General features: G+C 39.1%; 1 protein-coding gene and 1 pseudogene across 17 annotated transcripts in view; both read right to left on the bottom strand.

Moving 5' to 3' along the window:
* Positions 1-25,438, bottom strand: part of DLG2 (discs large MAGUK scaffold protein 2) — a 2,364,981-nt gene that overhangs the window by 1,031,067 nt on the left and 1,308,476 nt on the right. The window lies entirely within an intron of this gene.
* On the bottom strand, positions 4,173-4,868 carry LOC102169647 (annotated as a pseudogene). The gene has a single exon (XR_001297429.2). The product of XR_001297429.2 is annotated as a transcription factor BTF3 pseudogene (transcript).

The raw sequence follows: 25,438 nt of genomic DNA, 5'->3' as shown, positions 1-25,438 counted from the left end.
GAAGGGGGGAAAAATTGCGCCTAAGAATCTGTAATCACAACTTTGCTCTTTTTCGTTCAGATTTTGGGCTCAATTTAACACTACCTGTGTATAAAACAGCACCAACATAAGAGTACAACTGAAGATTGTCCCCCATGTGTCTGGGGAAAAAATGCGCTTTTTCCTTACAAAAATCATCCTCAACCTAGGACTCAAAATTAGTAGAGATAAATATCCAGAAAACAGGAAGTCAAAATTAAACAATGAAAACAATAATTAAAAACCTTAGGAAAACCATCATGATTGAGAATCAGCATAAGAAAACAACAAAGGAAAAGACTCACACTTTAAACCGCAAGATAAATAATGTGTTAATATATTCAACAACACATTAATATGTTCAAACACATAAAAGAGAAAATCAGAGATGAGTCAATCACAAATGACAAACAAGCAGATCCAAGCAAAGAATCAGAATTTCCAGAATTGAAAAGAATATTTAATGAAAATAAACCTTTGAAGAATAAACAACGGATTAGACTTAACTGGTAGAGAATCAGGAAATAGAAAGATTCAGGAAAGTTTCCTTAGAAAATATCACTATGGATAAGAAGATGAAAAACAAGATAAAGAAACCAACAAAGTGGAGGGCAGAACAAAAGAGTCCAGCGTATAGGAGCACAGTCAGCTCACAAAAATACCATTGAGAAAATGAGACAAGAGGCAGCACAGCTGGACAAGCACAGATCCTCAGACACACAAATCGGCAAGGAGAGTGAGGACTGACATTCAGGCCTTTTTCCCTCATGTCAGGATTTTACATCAAGCAAAACTTGTCTGACCATTCAAAGCATCTTGCCAGGATACTTCCAATGAGAGTTCCAGCAATGAGAAGGGGAGAGAGGCATTACTCCAAAAAAGGTTGGCTGTGAATTTTCTGGAATTGAAATATACAAGTCCTTAGGTTTAGGTGGCATAATAAGCCACACCAGTTTTTATTTAGGACAACAACAATGACAGAAACCTAGACTCGCCATAGTAAGGAACACCAAAGATACAGAGTAGGAATTAACATCACTAGAGAGAAGAGGTGGATTACCTACAAAGTAACGCAGCCTAGCAGAGAGTAAAATGGAAGCCGTGAGAGAGTAGAAGTATATCCAGAGCTCACAGGGAAAAACTAGTTTACGTTCTATACCAGATTAACACATGTCAGAGGAATACACATGCTTCAAAGCGTTTTCAAAAAATTACCCCACGTTAGGTCAAAGGTCAAGTCACAACAAATGTCCGATGTACCAAAAAGACAATGTTGTTGACCATTAAATAACTAGAAATCAAAGATATATAGTTTGAAAACACACGTATTTGGGAAATTTAAAACCTCATTTCTAAATTAACTTAGAAGTTAAAGAGGACAACTAAACGTTAATTAAAATACTACATATCAAAACGTGTAGGATGCTGCTAAAATGATTGAAAGAGAAAAATTTAGAGGCTTGGATATTCATATTAGTCAAGAACAGCTCTGAAAGCCAGTAAGCAAAGTGTCCAAATTAAGAAATTTAAAAAAATAATAAATCTAACATATTTTAAAAAGAAGTTGAAAGAAGAGAAAAGATAACTAAAAATAGAAAATAAATACAATAAGGAGAATCAAAGTCAATACAATTGACATTTTGGAAATATCTCTCAAAAAAAAAAAAAAAAAAAAAAGACCAGAACATCTTGCCTAAGTCCAGAGGCCACATTTATGTTATAATCTACATAAATGATATATCCCAGAATTCTGATTGGGGGAATCTGATTTAAATAGGGTAATACAATATGAATCATGTTCCTTAAAGTTATTCAAAAAGTAAATTACTCGAAAATACACAAATAAACAATCTAGGAATGAAAAGAGATGTAACCATAGATGCAGGACATTTAAAATGATACTAGGAGAAACTTTTCCCTGATAAATTAAAAATCTAAAAGAAGTGAACAAATTTCTTAATGAACTTCACTCAAAGAGAAACAGAAAGCCTGAATAACTTTAAAACTATTAAAGATAGCAAAATAAATAAATAAAACTTCCATGAGGAAAATATAAGGCTTAGACAGTTTTGCAGATCAATTCTATTAACCAATCAAGAGGGAGAACATTTCAAACTTACAGGAACTCTTTTACAGAATAAAGAGATACAGTCACCAACTCAATACTAAAATTAGGCAATCTCATTATAATCATATATATATAAACCCTTACCAAAATCTTGCCATATTGAATCTATATATATATAATATATATACATACATTTTAATATATAAATTCATCATGATAAAACTAAATTTATTTCAGAAATGAAATTTAACTTTAATATGAGAAAACCTACTAATGTGATTCAACCTGTTAATATTAAGATAAGCTTATACTTCATGCCACTTTAGTGATGATAAAGTAAGATACATAAAATATTAAATGGAGTGTCTGACAGCTCATAAACACTGTTTTCCCCTCTTCTCTGAAATGCTAATGAGCTGCTGTATCATTTTCTTCGGTCATAAACAACTAACTCTGACAAACTTAATCAGAAAGGAAATTGGAAGGATGTGGGAAAGCTCTTAGGATAAAAGAACAAGACGTGGAAAAGGCGGCTGCTGGAATTCAATGCCAACAGAAGTTTCGATTGTCTGCCTGCCTCCTGAGGGAGGGTACCATCTGGCAGAAGGGGCAGATGATGGCCTCTGGGTACAGGGTTAGCTTCTGCTGCTGGAGTGTGGAGACATGCATCATGATCTACAGTCACAACAAAATTCCCCTCAGTGGGAGAGAGGTAATCCCCCAGAAGAAAATGGAGTGCAATAAGAAAGAGAAAAATGAACACTGGGCAGACAAAAAGACAGAAATTACCCACGCCAACATTCAGCTAGGAGCAGTTCTGATATGGAACAGCACAAAGAGGCTTCCACAAATCAGCTTTTCTGAATTAACCCCCTCTAACATAGCTCTTTTTCACCATATAGATGTTTGTAAGGTTGCCAGATCTCCCTTAAACTGATCCTTTCTCAATGCATATCAGTTCAGTTCAGTTGCTCAGTCGTGTCCGACTCTTTGTGACCCCATGAATCGCAGAACACCAGGCCTCCCTTCCGTCACCAACTCCTGGAGTTTATTCAAACTCATGTCCATTGAGTCGGTGATGCCATCCAGCCATCTCATCCTCTGTCGTCCCCTTCTCCTCCTGCCCCCAATCCCTCCCAGCATCAGAGTCTTTGCCAATGAGTCAACTCTTGGCATGAGGTAGTCAAAGTATTGGAGTTTCAGCTTTAGCATCACTCCTTCGAAAGAAATCCCAGGACTGATCTCCTTCAGGATGGACTGGTTCGATCTCCTTGCAGTTCAAGGGACTCTCAAGAGTCTTCTCCAACACCACAGTTCAAAAGCATCAATTCTTCGGCACTCAGCTTTCTTCACAGTCCAACTCTCACATCCATACATGACCACCGGAAAAACCATAGCCTTGACTAGACGTACCTCTGTTGGCAAAGTAATGTCTCTGCTTTTGAATATGCTGTCTAGGTTGGTCATAACTTTTCTTCCAAGCAGTAAGCATCTTTTAATTTCATGGCTGCAGTCATCATCTGCAGTGATTTTGGAGCCCCCCAAAATAAAGTCTGACACTGTTTCCACTGTTTCCCCATCTATTTGCCATGAAGTGATGGGACCGGATGCCATGATCTTTGTTTTCTAAATGTTGAGCTTTAAGCCAACTTTTTCACTCTCCTCTTTCACTTTTATCAAGAGGCTCTTTAGTTCCTCTTCACTTTCTTCCATAAGGGTGGTGTCATCTTCATATCTGAGGTTATTGATATTTCTCCCAGAAATCTTGATTCCAGCTTGTGCTTCTTCCAGCCCAGCATATGTACTCATGATGTACTCTGCATAGAAGTTAAATAAGCAGGGTGACAATATACAGCCTTGATGTACTCCTTTTCCTATTTGGAACCAGTCTGTTGTTCCATGTCCAGTTCTTTCCTTTTTTTTTTTTTTTATTTATCTTTGTCTCAAACTTTATTCTTAGGCTTCTTCAGCTTCATTAGCTGCAAAGAATGAATTGTATATAAGCAAAAACTGAAAAGAGCTGCAGTGTCCAGGGGCTTAGGCTTAAAAATATTAGAGATCTAGATTTTTTATCAGATCCATAAACAAAATTTTAAAAAGCAGTCATAATATAAAATAGCAGCTCCCAGTAACTTCTTCAAGATTTATCTTCTTCAGAAGTTAACTCAATTCAGTTTGCTTCATTCTTGGAAGCCTCATCAAAATTCTCCACAAGATCTGGAACTTCATCATCATCCTCCTCTCCAGTGGCAAGTGGTGCTTTTCCATCCACAGATTGTTTGGGCAGAGCTTCAGCCAGTCTCCTTAAACTGGTGAGACTGTCGGCACCAAGCTGGTTTAAGATGCTGGGGAGCATTTCTGTCAGTTGCTTTGTCTCAGCGTGGCCCGTAACGGTGAAAGTGTTTGCTGCCGGAGATGCCTGAACTTTAGGGTTGTTAAGGTGGATCACTGTTCCTTGATTTGTGAACATATTCACCTCTTCAATACCAGAGATATTGTTTACCCCTAACTTCTTTAAAGAGAACTGAAGTTTTTTGTCATCTGCTGTGGCTGTTCTATGAACCACCTTCTTCTTTCTGCAAGCAGTTCCTTTTCCACCAATGCGCACTTGTGCCTGCAGTTTGGCGAGTTTCTCCTGGTTCATGATAGTTTCTTTCATCTTGTTGGAGCGGAAATGGGGCCGCGTGGGGGACTAGGGTTGGCGCTCAGGTGGTCTTGGGCAGACCAGCTGAGGTTAGGCGCACACACGCGGGGACGCAAGATGGCAGCTAGAGCCATGTCCAGTTCTAACTGTTGCTTCTGGACCTGTATACAGATTTCTCAGGAGGCAGGTCAGGTGGTCTGGTATTCCCATCTCTTTCAGAATTTTCCACAGTTTATTGTGATCCACACACTCAAAGGCTTTGGCATAGTCAGATACAGGTAAAACCACCAGGCTGTTCTCATCAAACTCCTCTTAGAGACGGTTGCAAAGGTATCAAGCCAATCTCTGCCAATGGAGACACTTTTTTCCAGCTGCCTCCCCAATTCTATGGCAGAATATAATGATTGCTTATTGCTGATGAAAAATGACCCAGGATTAGACCTTCATTTTCAAATGAGACTCAAAGAAAAGTAGGTGAGCCAGTCCTCTCAAATAGGACATTAAATGAAGAAGTATTATGTAGCTTTTGGTCTTCTTTTATTCACTCCAGGTAGGGATTGGTTATATATTGAAGACACTTCACCTTGCTTTAGGGAGAGAATTAACTATAGATGTTTTTTAATCATAGCTGTGTGTTTTTTATATAATGGGATTTAGCACATTTACAAAAACAGTGTCCTTCAGTTATAAAACCATTCAACTTTAAGTCACATATCAGCTGAAGGAAGTCTACTGGCTTTAATATGCACAAAAATACACATAATCTCTCTCTTACCACTAAGTCTATACTACTGATACATACTGTGACTGTATAACCTGAGCATGTTCTGTATCCAGATGCTACCCTACTGCCCGAGTTGTGACTTCAGTACTGCCATGTGACATTAAGAGTATATCATCTCACGTGTTTCCCTGTCTCCTGTGCGCCTCCCACCTGCTGTCTAGCTGCCAGAAAGACTTGTATACCATGGATCTCTGACCATGGCACTTCCTGGTGTGATACCCATCCTTTTGGTATACTCCTTAACTCATGAAGTGAGACCCTTTGTGATCTGACCTTGTCCGGCCTGTCCAATCTTCCTTCACTTTCCCATACATCAGAAGAGCTATTCTCTCAATCTATTTTTCATCCACATGGAAAATATCACACATATCATCACAATGTCCGCTTGTAATGTGAAGTCTTCCCTGACTCTCCAGGTAAATTTTTTTCAGCTCTGACAGACTCATGCTAAGATGGTCCCCAGTAATTCCTGTCCATGCCTTTGTGTGATACCTTCCTCCCTTTGAGTTCAGGCAGAAGCAGCAGCGAACAGTACCTAACAGAACAGAGTGAAGGTGACACCATGTCATTCACTAGGGTTACATTAAATAACAAGGATGGTGGAATATCACCCACAGGAACCTCACAGAATAGAAGAATCTGTCTTAGAAGCCTGGATCGAGATTCTCAAGCTGGCCCTGAAGAAGCAAACAGCAATGTTATAAACTGCCTCTGGAGAGAGTTACGTGGCAGAGAACTATGGGTGGTCTCTAATACCTGAAGCGGCTTCTGACTAACAGACAATAAAATGTTGGGACTCTCATTCACACAACTACAAGGAAACAGATTCTGCCAACAACCTGAGGAATCCTGAAAATGGATATTTCCCCAGTTGAGCTTCTGATGAAGGTGCAGTCCTAAATGACATCTGGATTGCAGCCAACAAGACCCTGAAGCAGAGATTCCTGCTAAGCTGTGTCTGCACTCTCAACCAATGGAAACTGTGAAGTAATAAAGGTGTATTGTTTTAAGTTATTGAGCTTCTAGTCTTTTATCATACAGCATAGAAAGTGGATACATTAGCAACTCCAGATATTTTTCACTGGGGTCCTACTGAACTTTTCATATATCTCCATCAAGCAATTATATTTGTACACTCAAACAAATTTTATCTATTGTTAGATAGATAGATTTTAAAAAGTTAAGTATTTATCATATATTTTAAATTCTGCATCTCCAGCCTCTAACATTAGGATGAACTCCACGACTCTTTGTTGCAACAAATAAAGTAAATAAATAAAAGGACTAAAGTATAAAATCGGGAGAATATTAAGTAAACTATTGAAAGCAAGGTTCTTGGACCTATAGTTTCCTTACAATTGTAATACTCTGAGCCTGCATCTTAAAAAAACTGAATATGGGAAAACTGAATAGGGCTATTATTTACTGAGTGCCTATTACGTTCTAGGTGCTGACCTAACAGATTTGAAAAATGCAGTTGTAAAAAGACCCTTTTATAAAGATTTGGTGATTTATGTAGGAAAATATGAGCTTTTTTCAAGCAGCATTAGTTGGACTTGAGACTTTTTGGATAAACACTGTCAAAGGTGATTAGGATAGTAAACTTTGCAAAATTAAACAAGCTCTTCTAGAGATGGTTAGGCTGAGACAGCAGACTCTCCTATTAAAAGGATCACAAGAGACATTCTAATATAGGATTGGATAAATCTCTGAGGTCTCTTCCACTTCTAAGATTCCATGACGCTTAAAATTGCAATTTGGAAATCAATATTTTTTGGCAGCTTAATAATTACAGCCAATGACATGGTATCTACATTACATAAAATATATATTAGAAAACTAAGTTTTAAATTTATTCTCATGGATCTCGAATTACTATATCTTTTAAAATAAAGGGTCTGCCCATAAAACCTAGTACACATAGCCCCAGGGAAAGACTAAGGAACTGGGTGCTGATTTTGAGTTTCGTATGTTGCAGTGACTCCAGCAGCCACACGGTGGCAGAGTGCTGGTGCACTGAGCCTAATTCATAAGACTTCAAAGCAGGGGCTGCTTATACATTCAAAGGCAGCTTTAACTGAGACTTTGGGTTCTTCCATCTGTTTCCATTGTGCCAGGTGCAACTAGATGGAGGAACTGAGATATATATTTGGAGGCTCTTGAAAAGGGAGACGGCAGGATATAAAATCATGTATATTTAAAGAAAAACTATTCATGGGTATTATTCCCAATTTGCATGTGACCTCCAAATTACCACTAGCCATCCCAATCACTGCTTGCTCCAATTATTCCTGTAACATTCACCCTCCCACACAAACTGGTGCAAATTCACCAATATATAATTCTCATTTAGATCCCTAAGCCATCTAAAGGAACAAAAATTATTTGATCTCCTCCTAAAGCTTTAGAAATCAAGATTGAATACTCCTATGTTTATTCTCACGTATTTCCACAGCTCACTGTCACAAATGAATATTATTTCAAAACTATGAACAGGGCTAGCTAGGGAGGCTTTTTCTCGTTCTTCAAGGTCAGTCCTTAGAGACCTCTATTATGTGACATATTTCCATAAAACTCATTTCTTTTCTTCTGAGAGGTGGAAACTTCTCCATGGTTCATGAACTCTTTGATAGTATCTGAACTGGAACATTCTACAGGTTCCTTCATTCTATAGATATTTAGAGTACGGTCACATCATAAGTCAATCATATAGTACACTGGCATCTTTCGGGGGGAACTGGGGTCGCAAAGAGTCAGATACAACTGAGCGACTGAACTGACTGACTGACTGACTAGACTCTGAGAGGACAAGTTCTCTTTTATAGCAACCACTGTATCTCTAAGGCCTAACAGTGCCTGGCACATAGTAAACAAAGAATACTTACAAAATAAAAATAAATTTACATGTATACCTAACATGCTAAAATAATTTTGTAACTTGAATCCAGATCCCTGCAAATGGTAGTTAATAGGTGTTAATTGAATTAATAAGGAACGGATCTGTCCACTCCCATAAATTTGTGTTTATCCTTAAAGAAGTTGAAATGAAAGCTCAAGCGATCAAGAAGTATGTACTTTTATTGAGCAATCCTTGTGTGTGACTCTACTGAGTAACTCTTAAATTCAATGACTAACCCCAAGGGTTTAACTGTAGAAGAAATGAAACATAGGTAACAAGTGATCAGATCAAAGCAGCATGTGCCTTAATCAATGTAGGTACCATTTCTCATTCATTCTTATTGCTTTGGAAGTAACACCTGCAAATACACTTATATTTATTTTTATACAGTCTAGAAAAACTTACAATCTCCCACCCCAACACATCCTTCACTCCTGACACTCTTCTAGAAATTTAAATTGTCTCCACTTTACATTCTTTCCTAGCTTATCTTTGAACTACTCTAAAATATGGATATACCTCTAATTTTTTTTGTCAATTTTAATACCTATTGACTTCCTCTTATGAAAGATGAAGATTTAAGCCACTTATACTACCCTCCTCCCATTTTCTCTTTAGATGCTCAGTGTTCATATTATTTTAGTCATTTTATCAGTTATCTACGTAACTGTAAATGATTTCCTAAAAATCAATTTCTTAGCCCATCACTTTTCAATAGGCTTTCTCAACTCCATGACTTTTAAAGTGTCAATTATAGCCATTATTCTTCCTTTGACTTTATTACATTATTCTTTCTCTCTCCTGTCAGCTGAACTTTCTACTTCTGTATTTTCAAGATGGTTGGTATTTATATTTTTCATAACAACCATAACAATGCCTTCTATATTTTGTCACAGGTTATCCCTTGAAGTAGAAAAATCAATAAATGGCTTTGTATTGCAATTATTCTGTAAGCAACTGTGCAGGGCCAAGCCAGAAAATATACCAACATTATACATATTTTTTCTCGGCATGTCCAATGTTGTAAGTCTTGGGTCATTCGTGGGAGAATGTTCCTCAAATTAAGGTCAAATGGATTACTTTTTCCCATCATAAATCATGCATTTAAAATGCATTAATTTTTTTAAAGTATTACTCTTGGATACTTTGCTTCACATTTTTTTTTTAAAATATAGTCCTTCCCTAAGTGCTCACCCTACCATTTCTAACTACCTTTGTCTTTTTCTTACATTATCATCTTTTTCTTTTTTTTATTATTTTTTTAAATTGAAGGATAATTAGGTTACAATATTGTGATGGTTTCTGCCATACATCAACATGAATCATCCGTAAGTATGCATATGCCCCCTTCCTCTTAAAGCTTCCTCCCACCTCCCTCCCCATCTCAGCCTGTAGGTTGTCAGCGTCTGCTTTGTGTTCCCTGCCTCATACAGTATATTCCCACTGGCTATGCACTTGACATATGGTGATGTATATAACTCAGTACTACTCTCTCAAGTCATGCCGCCTTCTCCCTCCCCTACTGTGACCCTATGCCTGTTCTTTACGTCTGCATCTCCTTTGCTGCCCTGCAAACAGGATCATCAGTACCATCTTTCTGGATTTCACATATATTCGTTAATGTATGGTATTTGTCTTCCTGAGTTCCTTTACTCTAGGTCCATCTACTAGAACTGATTCAAATGAGTTTCTTTTTATAGCTGGGCAACATTCCACTGTGCACCACAATTTCCTTATCCATGCATCTGTCAATGGACATCTAGGTTGCTTCCACGTCCTTCAGGTCAGGCCAGTCGCTCAGTCGTGTCCGACTCTGCGACCCCATGAATCGCAGCACGCCAGGCCTCCCTGTCCATCACCATCTCCCGGAGATCACTCAGACGCACGTCCATCGAGTCAGTGATGCCATCCAGCCATCTCATCCTCTGGCGTCCCCTTCTCCTCCTGCCCACAATCCCTCCCAGCATCAGAGTCTTTTATGTCCAACTATTGTAAATAATGCTGCAATGAACATTAGGGTACTTGTGTCTTTTTCAGTTATCGTTTCCTGAGGGTATGTGACCAGTAGTGAGACTGCTGGGTCATACGATAGTTTTATTCCAAGTTTTTAAGGAAATTGCATACTGTTCTCAATAGTGGTTGTATCAGTTTGCATTCCAACCAACAGAGCAAAAGGGTTCCCTTTTCTCCACTTCCTCTCCAGCGTTTATTGAAACATGTATAATACCATATAAGAAACAAATCGCCAGTCCAGGTTTGATGCAGGATACAGGATGCTTGGGGCTGGTGCACTGGGATGACCCAGAAGGATGGTACGGGGAGGGAGAAGGGAGGGGGTTCAGGATGGGGAACACGTGACACGTGTACACCAATGGCGGATTCACGTTGATGTATGGCAAAACCAATATAATATTGTAAAGTAATTAGCCTCCAATTAAATCAATTTAACTTTTTTTTAAAAAAAGTAAGCAGAAGACCTAAGCAGAATTTCTCCAAGAAGATATACAAATGGTTAATAAACATCTGAAAAGATGCTCAACATCACTCATTATTAGAGAAATGCAAATCAAAACTACAATAAGATAACATCTCATACCAGTCTGAATGGCCATCATCAAAAAATCTACAAACAATAAACGCTGGAGAGGAAGTGGAGAAAAGGGAATCCTTTTGCTCTGTTGGTCGAAATGCAAACTGACACAGTCACTGTGGAGAAGAGTATCATCTTTTTCTTACACTACCTTGCCTTTTCCATCATACATTCAGTCATTCACTCCTGACTGTACCATTTGTCCTGTCAACACATTGTTTCTCTGAACTTCTTCCAGAAGCTTCTGACTGTATGAACTCTGAACTGCTCTCCAGGCCATCTGTACACCCATCATTTTGGGACTTCCCACTGTCTCCTCCTTGCTCTTCTGTGTTTATGTCTCTGTTCCCTGCACCTGCGGTTTCCTCCTCCTGGGCTTAACTCCGTAATTGAGTATGATCTTATGAAACCTCCAACAGAAGAGTGCACTTCACACAAACTTTCCAAGTGTTCATACCGTTGCACACATCTGTAATCTATTCTTTTTCTTGACAGGTACTTTGGCTCATTATGGAAAAGTTTAGGTTAGATGTGGAACTCATTATTATGTGAGTTAACAACAACCGGGAAAGTTTCTTTCTCTTTTCCATGTTAATTTTTATTTCTGATATTTGATCAACCTGGTGGTTGTGCATCCCTAAAATCTAGACATTAAATTTGAACACAGCACAATCCATTTGAGTGGCATGGGGTAAGGGCGATGCTGTAAACTTAAGTAAGCTCAGATGACTCTATGCTGCCCGGCAGATTTGTCTGGTTAGCACTTCACATCTGCAACAAGGAGGGCTAGGAAATTATTAGCGCCCTTTTCACAAGTGAATTTATGATGTTAACAGCAATAACACCAACCACTTCACCCAAACTGATTAGCTTTTTAAATTAGTAAGTTCCTTGAAACAATTTATTCTCTCTAACGTAAGTATAGACAAAGTCCAGATGGAGCTTTCATTTGAGGGAAGAAAGTAATGATGAGAGGATTAGAAACCTACATGCTTTTTAAACTGCTATAGCACTGAAGGAAAATAAACTACACACCCTACAATACACACCCATAGTTTGAGTCTGGAATGCATCCCACTTTTTCAAGAATTCAGCCAAGGCTGAAAACATATAGGGGTTCAGTACAAAGCATTTCCTTTCATTTGATTTAGATTTTCATTCATTTAGACTCTTTCATTTTAATTACCATTAGAACTTAGCTTAATTCATTTCTTCAGATAAGCAAAGTAAATATGAATGTCAGTAAGTTAAGTTTTTGAGAGTATAGTACTTACTTTCTCAAGTTCTGACCTTTGCTGACTTTCTTTTATTAAAAACAATGTCTGTGTTAGTTTAACTATGAACTTAATGAACATCTTTGCCTATAAACCTCCAATATCTTGCAAAGGACTTAACATGAGAATAAAATTGGAATGTTTCCCAAAAAAAACACTGTGTTTTTAATTAAGTATCACCAGTATGTGCACCAAAAGAAATTATTAGAACTACAATTAAAATGCCATTAGGAGTATCTTAATCCTGATAATACTTTAGTGTAACTTTCCTCAGTCCATCAAGAAATGAAGGGGTTCCCACATGAAAAGATGCTCTACATCGCTCATTATTAGAGAAATGCAAATCAAAACTACAGTAAGACAGCAAGCCATACTGGTAAGAATGGCCATCATCAAAAAATCTACAAACAATAAATGCTGGAGAGGGTGTGGAGAAAAGGGAACCCTCTTTAACTGTTGGTGGGAATCCAAACTGATACAGGCACCAAGACAGTATGGAGATTCCTTAATATACTAGGAATAAAGCCACATGACCCAGTAATCCCACTACTAAGCATATACTCTGAGCAAACCAAAATGGAAAGACACATGTATCTCAGCGTTCAGACAGTAAAGAATATACTAACTGCAATGCAGAAGACCTGGGTTTGATTCCTGGATCAGAAAGATGCCCTGGAGAAGGGAATGGCTACCCATTCCAGTATTCTTGCCTGGAGAATTCCACGGAGAGAGGAGCCTGGCAGGCTACAGTCCATGGAGTCACTAAGAGTCAGACAAGAATGAGCAACACACACTTATCTCAATGCTCATCCCAGGACTATTTACAATAGCTAGGACATGGAAGCAATATAGATGTCCATAGACAGACAAAATGATAAAGAAGCTGTGCTACACATGCTGAACGGAATTTTACTCAGCCAAAAAAGGAATGTATTTGAGTCAGTTCCAATGATGTGATGGACCTAGAACCTATGTACAGAGTGAAGTAAGTCAGAAAGAGATAACCAGACACGGTATACTAAAGGCTCCATACTAATATGGAATCTAGAAAGATGGTCCTGATGAAACTATCAGCAGGGCAGCAATGGATATGCAAAGACAGAGAACTGACTTATGGGCATGTGGGCTGGGGAAGGAGAGGGTGGGATATATGGAGAGTAACATGGAAACATGCATTCAGTTCAGTTCAGTCACTCAGTCGTGTCCGATTCTTTGCGACCCCATGAATCGCAGCACGTCAGGCCTCCCTGTCCATCAACAACCCCCAGAGTTTACTCAAACTCATGTCCATTGAGTCAGTGATGCCATCCAACCATCTCATCTTCTGTCATCCCCTTCTTCTCCCACCTTCAGTCTTTCCCAGCATCAGGGTCTTTTCAAATGAGTCAGTTCTTCACGTCAGGTGGCCCAAGTATTGGAGTTTCAACTTCAGCATCAGTCCTTCCAATGAATGTTCAGGACTGATTTCTTTTAGGATGGACTTGTTGGATCTCCTTGGAGTCCAAGGGACTCACAAGAGTCTTCTCCAACACCACAGTTCAAAAGCATCAATTCCTCAGCACTCAGCTTTCTTTATAGTCCAACGCTCACATCCATACATGACTACCAGAAAACTGTAGCCTTGACTAGCTACTTTGTTGGCAAAGTAATGGCTCTGCTTTTGAATATGCTATCTAGGTTGGTCATAACTTTTCTTCCAAGCAGTAAGCATCTTTTAATTTCATGGCTGTACTCACCATCTGCAGTGATTTTGGAGCCCAAGAAAATAGGTCCACCACTGCTTCCACTGTTTCCCCACCTATTTGCCCTGAAGTGATGGGACCGGATGGCATGATCTTCGTTTTTTGAATGTTGAATTTTAAGCCAACTTTATCACTTTCCTCTTTCACTTTCATCAAGAGGTTCTTTAGTTCTTCTTCACTTTCTGCCTTAAAGGTGGTGTCATCTGCATATCTGAGGTTATTGATATTTCTCCCAACAATGTTGATTCCAGCTTGTGCTTCATCCAGCCCAGCCCTTCTCATGATGTATTCTGCATATAAGTTAAACAAGCAGGGTGAAAATATACAACCTTGACATACTCCTTTTCCTATTTGGAACCAGTCTATTGTTCCATGTCCAGTTCTAAATGTTGCTTTCTGACCTGCATACAGATTTCTCAAGAGGCAGGTCAGGTGGTCTGGTATTCCCAGCTCTTTCAGAATTTTCCACAATTTATTCTGAACCACACAGTCGAAGGCTTTGGCTTAGTCAATAAAGCAGAAAGAGATGTTTTTCTGGAACTCTCTTGCTTTTTCCATGATCCAACGGATGTTGGCAATTTAATCTCTAGTTCCTCTGCCTTTCCTAAAACCAGCTTGAACATCTGGAAGTTCACGGTTCACATATTGTTGAAACCTGGCTTGGAGAATTTTGAGCATTACTTTACTAGCGTGTGAGATGAGTGCAGTTGTGCGGTAGTTTGAGCATTCTTTGGCATTGCCTTTCTTTGGGATTGGAATGAAAACTGACCTTTTCCAGTCCTGTGGCCACTGCTGTGTTTTCCAAATTTGCTGGCATATTGGGTGCAGCACTTTCATAGCATCATCTTTTAGGATTTGAAGTAGCTCAACTGGAATTCCATCATCTCCATTAGCTTTGTTTGTAGTGATGCTTTCTAAGGCCCACTTGACTTCACAATCCAGGATATCTGGCTCTAGATGAGTGATCACACCACGATGATTATCTGGGTCACGAAGATATTTTTGTACAGTTCTGTGTATTCTTTCCACCTCTTCTTAATATCTTCTGCTTCTGGTAGCTCCATACCATTTCTGTCCTTTATTGAGCCCATCTTTGCATGAAATGTTCTCTTGATACCTTTAATTTTCTTGAGATCTCTAGTCTTTTCCATTCTGTTGTTTTCCTCTATTTCTTTGCACTGATCACTGAGGAAGATTTTCTATCTCTCCTTGTTATTCTTTGGAACTCTGCATTCAAATAGGTATATATTTCCTTTTCTCCTTTGCTTTTTGCTTCTCTTCTTTCCACAGCTATTTGTGAAGCCTCCTCAGACAGCGATTTTGCTTTTTGACCCTTGTCCCCTATACAATGTCATGAACCTCCATCCATAGTTCATCAGGCACTCTGTCTATCATATCTAGTCCCTTAAATCTATTTCGCACTTCTACTGTATAATCGTAAGGGATTTGATTTAGGTCATACCAGAATGGTCTACTTTCTTCCCTACTTTTTTCAATTTAAGCCTGAATTTGGCAATAAGGAATTCATGATCTGAGCCACAGTAAGTTCCTAGTCTTGTTTTTGCTGACTGTATAGAGCTTCTCCATCTTTGGTGGCAAAGAATATAATCAATCTGATTTCAATGTTGACCATCTGGTAATGTCCATGTGTAGAGTCTTCTCTTGTGTTGTTGGAAGAGGAACATAAAGTTAAGTGGTATTCTTAGAAGAATACACTCTATATTGATTCAATATGGGAAACAGCTAAGTATTGAAAAAATATGTGCTATATGGGAAATACAAGCTATTATTTTAAGTGCTATAAGTTTTATACCCAAGAGACTCAGAACTGATATGATGCTATGACTTTTATTTTTAGATTGTATGCATATTCCAGGTTGTGTAACAACTCCCCTTCCAGAGATACTTCTCATTTACACCCAAAAGTACCTTTTAAAAAATTATTCAGAAAAAGAAAACTACTCCAACTCTCCCATCAGAATATGAATAGCCAGGTAAGGTCGATGCTGTGCTTTGTTGACTCCTTAGGCATCTTTGACAAAGAACCACGATTAAGACATGGCAGGCCCATGGCTAAGACATGGCTAGGTATGCTAGAACCTGCAAAAGAGAATTCAAAGACTCCACTTCTTTCCCAAGAAAGTCCACAGAGGCCACAAACATCAAATGTAAGAAAGAATTTGCATGTAAGATTATGACTTTAATGTCTAAAATATCATTTGCCTTGCTTACAATTCAGGTATCTTTCCACTGTTTAATTTTACTCATAAGATCAAAGGACAAATATTACCTAAAACCAACCCAAGATACAGTTGCGGTTCTTCAGTCTGCTCTTCTCTACTTTGGTGAAGCCTCAACCCAGTCAGGGCTGGCTGACTGTGTGACTGGAGCCTTGCCACTGTTCCCATTTCAAAGTCCATGACATCCTCTCTGAAGCCAATTCCACAGGAATCATCTTTAGTGTCGAAGTATTCTCTTCTTGCAAAAATATCTCCTTTGTTTCTTGGAGTTAATGCCATTCCTACAGCAATGCCTTACTGCTATTACGATAACCAAGAAAAAAAGTTCTTCTAATCTCAATTTTTCAAATTTTCGCTGAATATTGTGTACTGTCTATGTAACATGCCTTCATTATTCAACCTTTTCAGATAAACAGACAGAAAAATAGATTTGCATTTGATATACCTCTTAAAGCTATATTCTAGTTTTCATTCAATCCCATCTTAGTGATGTATAACTCAGTTATTCCTAAACTTCCAACTCTTAATGAGAAATAATTGTGAGTCAGAAAAAAACAAAACTTTACTCTCAGGTCCTACCTTCTGCCTACTGATCACTCATGTTACAGTTTTTTTATCCTGCCATGGCCAAACACTGCATCATAAGTGCAAACATACATTAGGAACATAAAATGAAAAACAGCTTCTTTGAAACACCTATATTCAATTTATCCTATACAGAATCCCAATAGTATCAGGGCCTGGGAGGGCAATGGTATAAATATAGTTTGTATGGCCATGTCATTAATTACTAGAGGCTATAGATTATATGACATGAACTAAACTAAATCTTTAAAAACCATCAATCCCAAAGCACCCATCCAAACAAGAAAGCATCTTTTCAGTTTCTAATAATGATCCAGTTGCCTACAGGGGAAAAACTTAAAGTCTGGCCTAATAACAGGATACCTCCCACAGTTCTGTGCTTCGCTACTTGTGTGTGCATGGCTGTGTATATGGGCGCACAAGTGTCTGTATGTGTTTTGATGAAGTACGAAGGGTGCGTAGGAGGGCTGTTTCCGAAAGAGGCAGGTAATGGAAAAGAGGGTACCTTTTTCTTTTTTTTTTTTTTATTTATAATCGATTCTTTATTGCTATAATTTTGTCATTTTGAAAACATTGTATAAATAGAATCATATAATATATAACCTATTTTTTTCAATTTTAAAATCTTTAATTCTTACAGCTACCTAATTTATTAAAATGAAATTAAAAGATGCTTGCTTCCTGGAAGAAAAGCTATAACAAACCTCAGTTCAGCTCAGTTGCTCAGTCATGTCTGACTCTTTGTGACCTCATGGGCTGCAGCATGCCAGGCCTCCCTGTCCGTCACCAATTCCCAGAGCTTGCTGAAACTCTTGTCCATCAAGTCAGTGATGCCATCCAACCATCTCATCCTCTGTCATCCCCTTCTCTTCCTACATTCAATCTTTCCCAGCATTGGGGTCTTTTCAAATGAGTCAGTTCTTCACATAAAGTGGCCAAAGTTTCAGCTTCAACACCAGTCCTTCTAATGAATATTCAGGACTGATTTCCTTTAGGATGGACTGGTTGGATCTCCTTGCAGTCCAGGGGATTCTCAAGAGTCATCTCCAATACCACAGTTCAAAAGCATCAATTCTTTGGCGTGCAGCTTTCTTTATAGTCCAGCTCTCACATCCGTACATGACAACTGGAAAAAGCATAGCTTTGACTAGATGGACCTTTGTTGGCAAAGTAATGTCTCTGCTTTTTAATATGCTGTCTAGGTTGGTCATAGCTTTTCTTCCAAGGAGGAAGCATCTTTTAATTTCATCGCTATAGTCACCATCTGCAGTGACAAACCTAAACAGCATATTAAAAAGAGAGACATTATGGACAAAGGTCTGTCTAGACAAAGCTACAGTTTTTCTAGTAACCATGTATAGATGTGAGACTTGGACCATAAAGAAGACTGAGTGCTGAAGAACTGATGCTTTTGAACTGTTATGTTGGTGTTGGAAAAGACTCTTGAGAGTCCCTTAGACTGCGAGGAGATCAAACCAGACAATCCTAAAGGAAATCAGTCCTCACTGGACATGGAACAACAGACTGGTTCCAAATAGGAAAAGGAGTACGTCAAGGCTGTATATTGTCACCCTGCTTATTTAACTTCTATGCAGAGTACATCATGAGAAATGGCTGGACTGGAAGGAACACAAGCTGGAATCAAGATTGCTGGGAGAAAAATTAATAACCTCAGATATGAAGATGACACCACCCTTATGGCAGAAAGTGAAGAGGAACTCAAAAGCCTCTTGATGAAAGTAAAAGAGGAGAGTGAAAAAGTTGGCTTAAAGCTCAACATTCAGAAAATGAAGATCATGGCATCCGGTCCCATCACTTCATGGGAAATAGATGGGGAAACAGTGGAAACAGTGTCAGACTTTATCTGGGGGGGCTCCAAAATCACTGCAGATGGTGACTGCAGCCATGAAATTAAAAGACGCTTACTCCTCGGAAGGAAAGTTATGACCAACCTAGATAGCATATTCAAAAGCAGAGACATTACTTTGCCGACTAAGGTCCGTCTAGTCAAGGCTATGGTTTTTCCTGTGGTCATGTATGGATGTGAGAGTTGGACTGTGAAGAAGGCTGAGTGCCGAAGAACTGATGCTTTTGAACTGTGGTGTTGGAGAAGACTCTTGAGAGCCCCTTGGACTACAAGGAGATCCAACCAGTCCATTCTGAAGGAGATCAACCCTGGGATTTCTTTGGAAGGAATGATGCTAAAACTGAAACTCCAGTACTTTGGCCACCTCATGCCAAGAGTTGACTCATTGGAAAAGCCTTTGATGCTGGGAGGGATTAGGGGCAGGAGGAGAAGGGGATGACAGAGGATGAGATGGCTGGATGGCATCACTGACTCAAATGATGCGAGTCTGAATGAACTCTGGGAGATGGTGATGGACAGGGAGGCCTGGCATGCTTGATTCATGGGGTCGCAAAGAGTCGGACACGACTGAGCAACTGAACTGAACTGAACTGCTTTTACTTAAATGTGTATCCCTCTTTATGCTATAACATAAAAATTCCTGATGCCATTTTTAGACTCCCAAGGATTCTGCTTTTTCCGCTGAAATATTTAGAGAATTTGCATCTATGATATAGGTGCTTCAATTTCCATAGCTTTCACATGGTGTAGGTCACTGCTTCTAAAAGCCTTTGTGAAAGAACATATGAGTTCCCTACTTGCAGCTTGTGTTTTGCAAAGTACAAGAGAGTACCATGGGCATCTCTATAGCTAATATTGCTGGAGGAGTAGTTTGATGTGCTGTGCTGTGTCACTCAGCTGTGACTGACTCTTTGTGACCCCATGGACTGTAGCCCACCAGGCTCCTCTGTCCATGGGCATTCTGCAGGCAAGAATACTGGAGTGGGTTGTCATGCCCTCCTCCAGGGGATCTTCCCAACCCAGGGATCCAATCCAGGTCTCCATCATTGCAGGAGGATTCTTAACCATCTGAGCCACCAGGGAAGCCCGAGTAATTTGATATGAACCTGCTAATGTTTTTAAAAGTTCCTCTGCAAAGCCCAATACAAATAGTATTGCATTGTATGTTATTTCTTTGTGTCACTTAAAGTTTGTAGCCTGACTAACTGCTAAAGGAGATTTCAGGATTTGAATACTTTGCACAGTTTGGAAACAAGAGACAAATGTGAAATTACTACTGAATAAGCGCGAGAGACTGACTTTTATTTCTGCTATTAGATTGAACCACCACACACACACACACACACACACACACACACACACACACCCTGTCCCAAATCAGTAACAAAATGATGAATTCATATTTTTTACATGTAACATAAATAAAAATATGTTATTTGATATGTATTGTTTTACATCTGACATGCCCTAGATGTTGTTTGGTTCTTCAGGATGAGTCTCGTTCACACCAGAACAAAATTTAAAGAAATTTAGAGTTGATTTGTTTTCATAGCCTTTGCAGTTTAAGCATGACAAAATCTTATTTTCATTTTCTAGCTCTTCACAATTTCCAAGACAACTGGATTTCTCCTCCAGAAAAATTTCACACATTTGTTTCACTTAAGTAGATGTGAAAAATAACCAACATTTTTGAATATTTTTTCTTTTTTGAATAAATATCTAGTCTTTATCAACAGAAATAAACTTGTACTTCAAAATTTCTATGTTATAGAAATGCAGCTAGCTCTTGAATATCATATTCAACTCATGAACATTCTTAAACACAAGATTATATATGGACTCACTTCAAATTCATGAGGTAACAACATGCAAATAACTATATCTTGGATTGTTATGGTAGAAAATGCTGAAGAAAAGCTATTCCAACTTGATTATGAGTTAGCAGCATCACTTAGGTATAGATGTTTGATATGGATATTCAGTGATGTATTGTTTTTAATATTGCCTTAAGTGGTACAATCATGCTTGCATGACATATATACTATTGCATAATCCATCCCAGTTACAATTTTAAGTTAAACATCCAGGGAAGCATTCCTTTGTATGAGCTACTTTTCTGCGGCCTTGCCATCCCATTCTCTGATTAAGCAACACCCTCAGAGATGAGTCTTAAAACCAAGCTGTTAGAGAAAAAAAATCAAGGAATCCTATGGTGTGTAACTTAAAGGAATTCTCCCTCACAGAGCCCATGAGTCAACAATTATTTATTGAATGTCAGCTATATCCATGGCATGTTTCACTGTGGGCTTTCCAGGTAGCCCAGTGGTCAAGAATCTGCCTGCCATTTCAGGAGATGCAAGAGAGACAGGTTTGAGCTCTGGGTTAGGAAGGTACCCTGGATGGCGACCCAGTCCATTAGTCTTGCTTGAAAAATCCCATGGACAGAGGAGCTTGGTGGGCTACAGCCCATGGGATCGCAATGAGTCAGACACAACTAAGTGACTGAACACACACATGTTCCACTGTAGGCTACAAGATATAATAAGGCAATGGCACCCCACTCCAGTACTCTTGCCTGGCAAATCCCATGGGTAGAGAAGCCTGGTAGGCTGAGGTCCATGGGGTCGTTAAGAGTTGGATACGACTGAGCGACTTCACTTTCACTTTTCACTTTCATGCATTGGAGAAGGAAATGGCAACCCACTCCAGTGTTCTTGCCTGGAGAATCCCAGGGATGGCGGAGCCTGGTGGGCTGCCATCTATGGGGTCGCACAGAGTAGGACATGACTGAAGCGGCTTAGCAGTAGCAGCATCACAAGATATAATAGCTACCAGCATTTACTGAATACCTACTCCAGAGACTGTACTAGTAACTATCTTCTACATGTTGGTGTGGGCGGGCTTGAATGTCAGGCTAAAAAAATCTAAAACTGATCCTGGAGGCAGTTGGTAACCTATAAAGGGTTTTATTTTTTAAGGGTCAAGGGAAAATGCATGAGTTTTAAGAACAGAGGGAAAGGTTAATCTGGCAGTGATGTGAATGGACAGCTAAAGTTCAAGATTAGCAGGCTGCCAGGTGGTAAACAGGAAGGGCCTAAACCAGAGCAGTGTCAGTGTGAATGTGAAGCCAAGGTTGGAGGTGAGAAGCAGTGGGATGAGTTAGAGGGTCTAATGAAAACCTAGAGATCATGAGACCATGAGAAGCTAAAGTTGAAATTTCACTTTAGGAAATTATTTCAGAACTACATTTGTACACATGTGAAGAGAGAGGTTTGTATTAAAAAAAAAAAAAAGGCAGTAGGTGATGCCGTAGTAACTACAACATCTCAGGGGCCGAGCATGACGACAGTTTGTTTCTCAGTCAAAGCACAGTCAGATGCCAGTGGGGCAGCCCTCCGTCATCTTACAATGATACCATGTGGAACATGTGATTTCCAAGGGGTCTTTACACGGGAAGAGAGTGCGTGTGCATCTGTGCCTGCTCAGTCAGGTCTGACTCTTTGTGACCCCATGGACTGTAGCCCGCCACGATCCTCTGTCCCTGGGATTCTCCAGGCAAGAATACTGGAGTGGGTTGCCACGTCCTCCTCCAGGGGATCTTCCCGACCCAGGGATGGAACCCACGTTTCCTGCCCCTCCTGCACTGCAGGCGAATTGTTTGCCACTTGTATCATACGCAGAATCTTGGTGGCTTGTGCCATAGACAGAATAGTCTTAAGGTTCAGGCCTGGAGATAGCTTATATTCACTCTACTCTCATCTCGCTGGCTATAACTGGCTATAAGCACATATCCCCATCCTAATCACACACACAAGGCTAGAAATTTAGAAGCACTCAAAATATTCAGGGACCACTAATGTCACCAGGTTTAGTTGTTAAGAACAAAAGACTAGAACGCTCAAGTACTTATCAACTGGGCACTAGTTAATGAGTTATGTTACTTCCACACATTGGAAAGGCCTCAGAAGAAGTCTAATACGGGAAGATCTTGAAGATACATCAAGTGAAAAAAAATGAGGTGTAGACAGGTGCGCACATCATGGTGAGCGGAGTGGAGTGGAGTCGCTCAGTCGCGCCCGACTTTTGCGACTCCGTGGATAGCAGCCTGCACCAAGCTCCTCCGTCTATGGGATTTTCAAGGCAAGAGTACTGGAGTGGGGTGCCATTTCCTTCTCCAGGGAATCTTCCCAACCCAGGGATCGAACCCAGGTCTCCCCTTCAGTAAAAAGGATTAAATCTGAAATTTCTGAGTGAATTAAAGAAATGCCAAAAGGATACATAAGGAATGAATGGCAATAGTTACCCACTCAAAGGAGATGAATGGGTGAAACCACCCTTCAAGAAAGCCTAGTTTTATTTTTACACATGACCCAGTTCAAATGATTTGGTATTTTATCTTGTATATGAGCAGTCTTTATATTTTATTTTAACAAAAATGTCAGTACGTTTCTCAGAATGACCTAAAAACAAATGAATTCAAGCATAATTACAAGGTAACAAACTCCAAGACAGACCAACGGTGGAATGCCACCAGAGATGTAAAAATGTTTGAATACTTCCTGAGCGTTTAATAGTGACGCTGCAGCTGCTTTGTATTCTGAGACTTCTTAAAGGAAGGCAAATAAAACTGGATGTTGCTTATTTTTCCTTGAATTGTACCTTTCTAAAAGCCCAATTTAAATTTAGCTTGGGATTTCCTGCTAACGCTTTGAAAAAGCTGAAGCAGCTGTTTGCTGTTTATGGTTTGGTGGGCCAGAATTTGGCTCACCGTGGATTCTAGATTCTGTGTGCTAAGGCAGAACAAAGAGATACAGGAAGTGGCATCTAAGCAGGTTTTTCACTGCATGAGAATCCCGGTCCATTACTGGAAATAATCCCATCTAGCCAGTCATTCTACCTGAATCTCAGGTTCCCTCCCTCTAAAATAGGGATTGGGTATCTACGTAATAGGGTCTTTGTGAAGAGTCAGTGATGAAATGGTCTATCTACAGAGGTTTGTATACTGGTAGGTGCTGTTGACCGTTTTTTTCTGGAAAGCTCTTCTTGCTGTCTTAAGACCATGACCTGGGATCAACCCGCACCTTGGGTCATTCTTCCAATGACTCAGTGTTTGTTTTGCTCTGTCCTGCTAGCGTGCAGCGCCTTGCCCAATACAGTATTCCAAGTGCCTCCTGCATTCATTACTGAATTAAGTGAGTTACCATAGTCACTCTGGATCTTTCTCTGATTGATCCTCTTTCCCCTTTGTCAGTGCTGACACTACAGCTCCCTAGGGCACAAGAATGTCTAGGAGATCCGTCAGTCAATATTCCTGAAGGAGCAGCTTGACGCTTGGCTTTTACACTGGCCACATCATATTTTACTAATTATAGATGTAATGTCACAAGGGATGTGCTTTGTGCTGAGGTCAGATTCATTTTGTTCTATTTCTCATACTGGAGTGGGTTGCCATTTCCTTTGTGCAATCATAAACTCTTTAAAAGCATATACTGATTATCTAGTGGGTGCTAAACTTTGTTTGAAACAGTTTACCTTTAATCCTCTCACCAGTCCCACAGGACAGATTGTTATTGTCCTCATCTCACAGATGAAGAAACAGAGAGACAAGTAAAATACCTTGGCCATGATTCCATAGCTTCTGTTGGAAAACACAGGATACTGATTTGGGCAGTTTGGGTCAGAGGCTACATTCTTAGCTCCTCTACCATACTTTCTTATAATCATAAACTGTATTTTTAACACAGCATAATTACTCTTGGTAATACAAAAAGCAATTGCCTATCACGTTAACTAAGAAGACGGATATTTTAAGTGATAGTGTTGGTACAAAGAGAAAGGCTTTGGTACTCATACAGATAAAGGAGACATAAACTTTTTGGTAAGTAACAATAAAAGAGGACATAGAATTTTGGGTAAATAACAATATGTTGGAAGTAATGTGTACTCCAAGAAAAGGGCCAAAAGTCAGAGAGAATTGGTTTTGAGTCACTGTTAATAATGATGCTAAAAACATTAGTATCTTTGATCCATGGATCTCTATTTTTGGGAGTCTGCTCAAAAGAAATAAAGAAACACAAGGAAATGCTTACATAGTGAAGATGCATACAAAATCATTCATGTATTTGTGTACTTTCTAGAAACATTCTTACTGAAATATGTACATAAAACATATTTGTAGAAAAGTCTATAAAAACATATATGAACAGTGTAAGGAACAATTAAATAAAATGCCACTCCCCAAATACTTCCCTTTCTGAATGCTTATAGGTAACCACTATTCTGGTTTTTGCAGTAATTATTTCCTTATTCTTTACAGATTTTACCACCCTGAATTATTTGACAGTATAGTAGAGTTTTACCTGTTTTGAACTACACGGAAACAGAACCACACAAAATGTATTCCTTGGGCAACTTGTCTACTTTTTTTCCCATTATGTTGTGACACTCAGTTACCTGGTTCCTGTAGCAGTTATTTCACTAACATTTAATATAATTAGTGACATATCTGACTTTCTAGTGATATTCTTACTTTTGCTTCTGATTTTTCCCACTTGTTTCCTATTTTGATAATTATTTTTTGCCATTTTGCCATTTGATTTTTTTAATCACGTGACTTATTTTTCTCTCATTTTTATTTTTAGTGGTGATCCTTGAAATAACATATATACTTATTAAAATCTAAACTTATTCCATATCTTTACTACAAATATATTAATCATATATAATT

This window comes from Capra hircus, chromosome 29 (assembly GCF_001704415.2).
Source record: "Capra hircus breed San Clemente chromosome 29, ASM170441v1, whole genome shotgun sequence".
NCBI classification, from domain to species: Eukaryota; Metazoa; Chordata; class Mammalia; order Artiodactyla; family Bovidae; genus Capra; species Capra hircus.
This window is presented reverse-complemented; position numbering and strand designations above follow the sequence as displayed.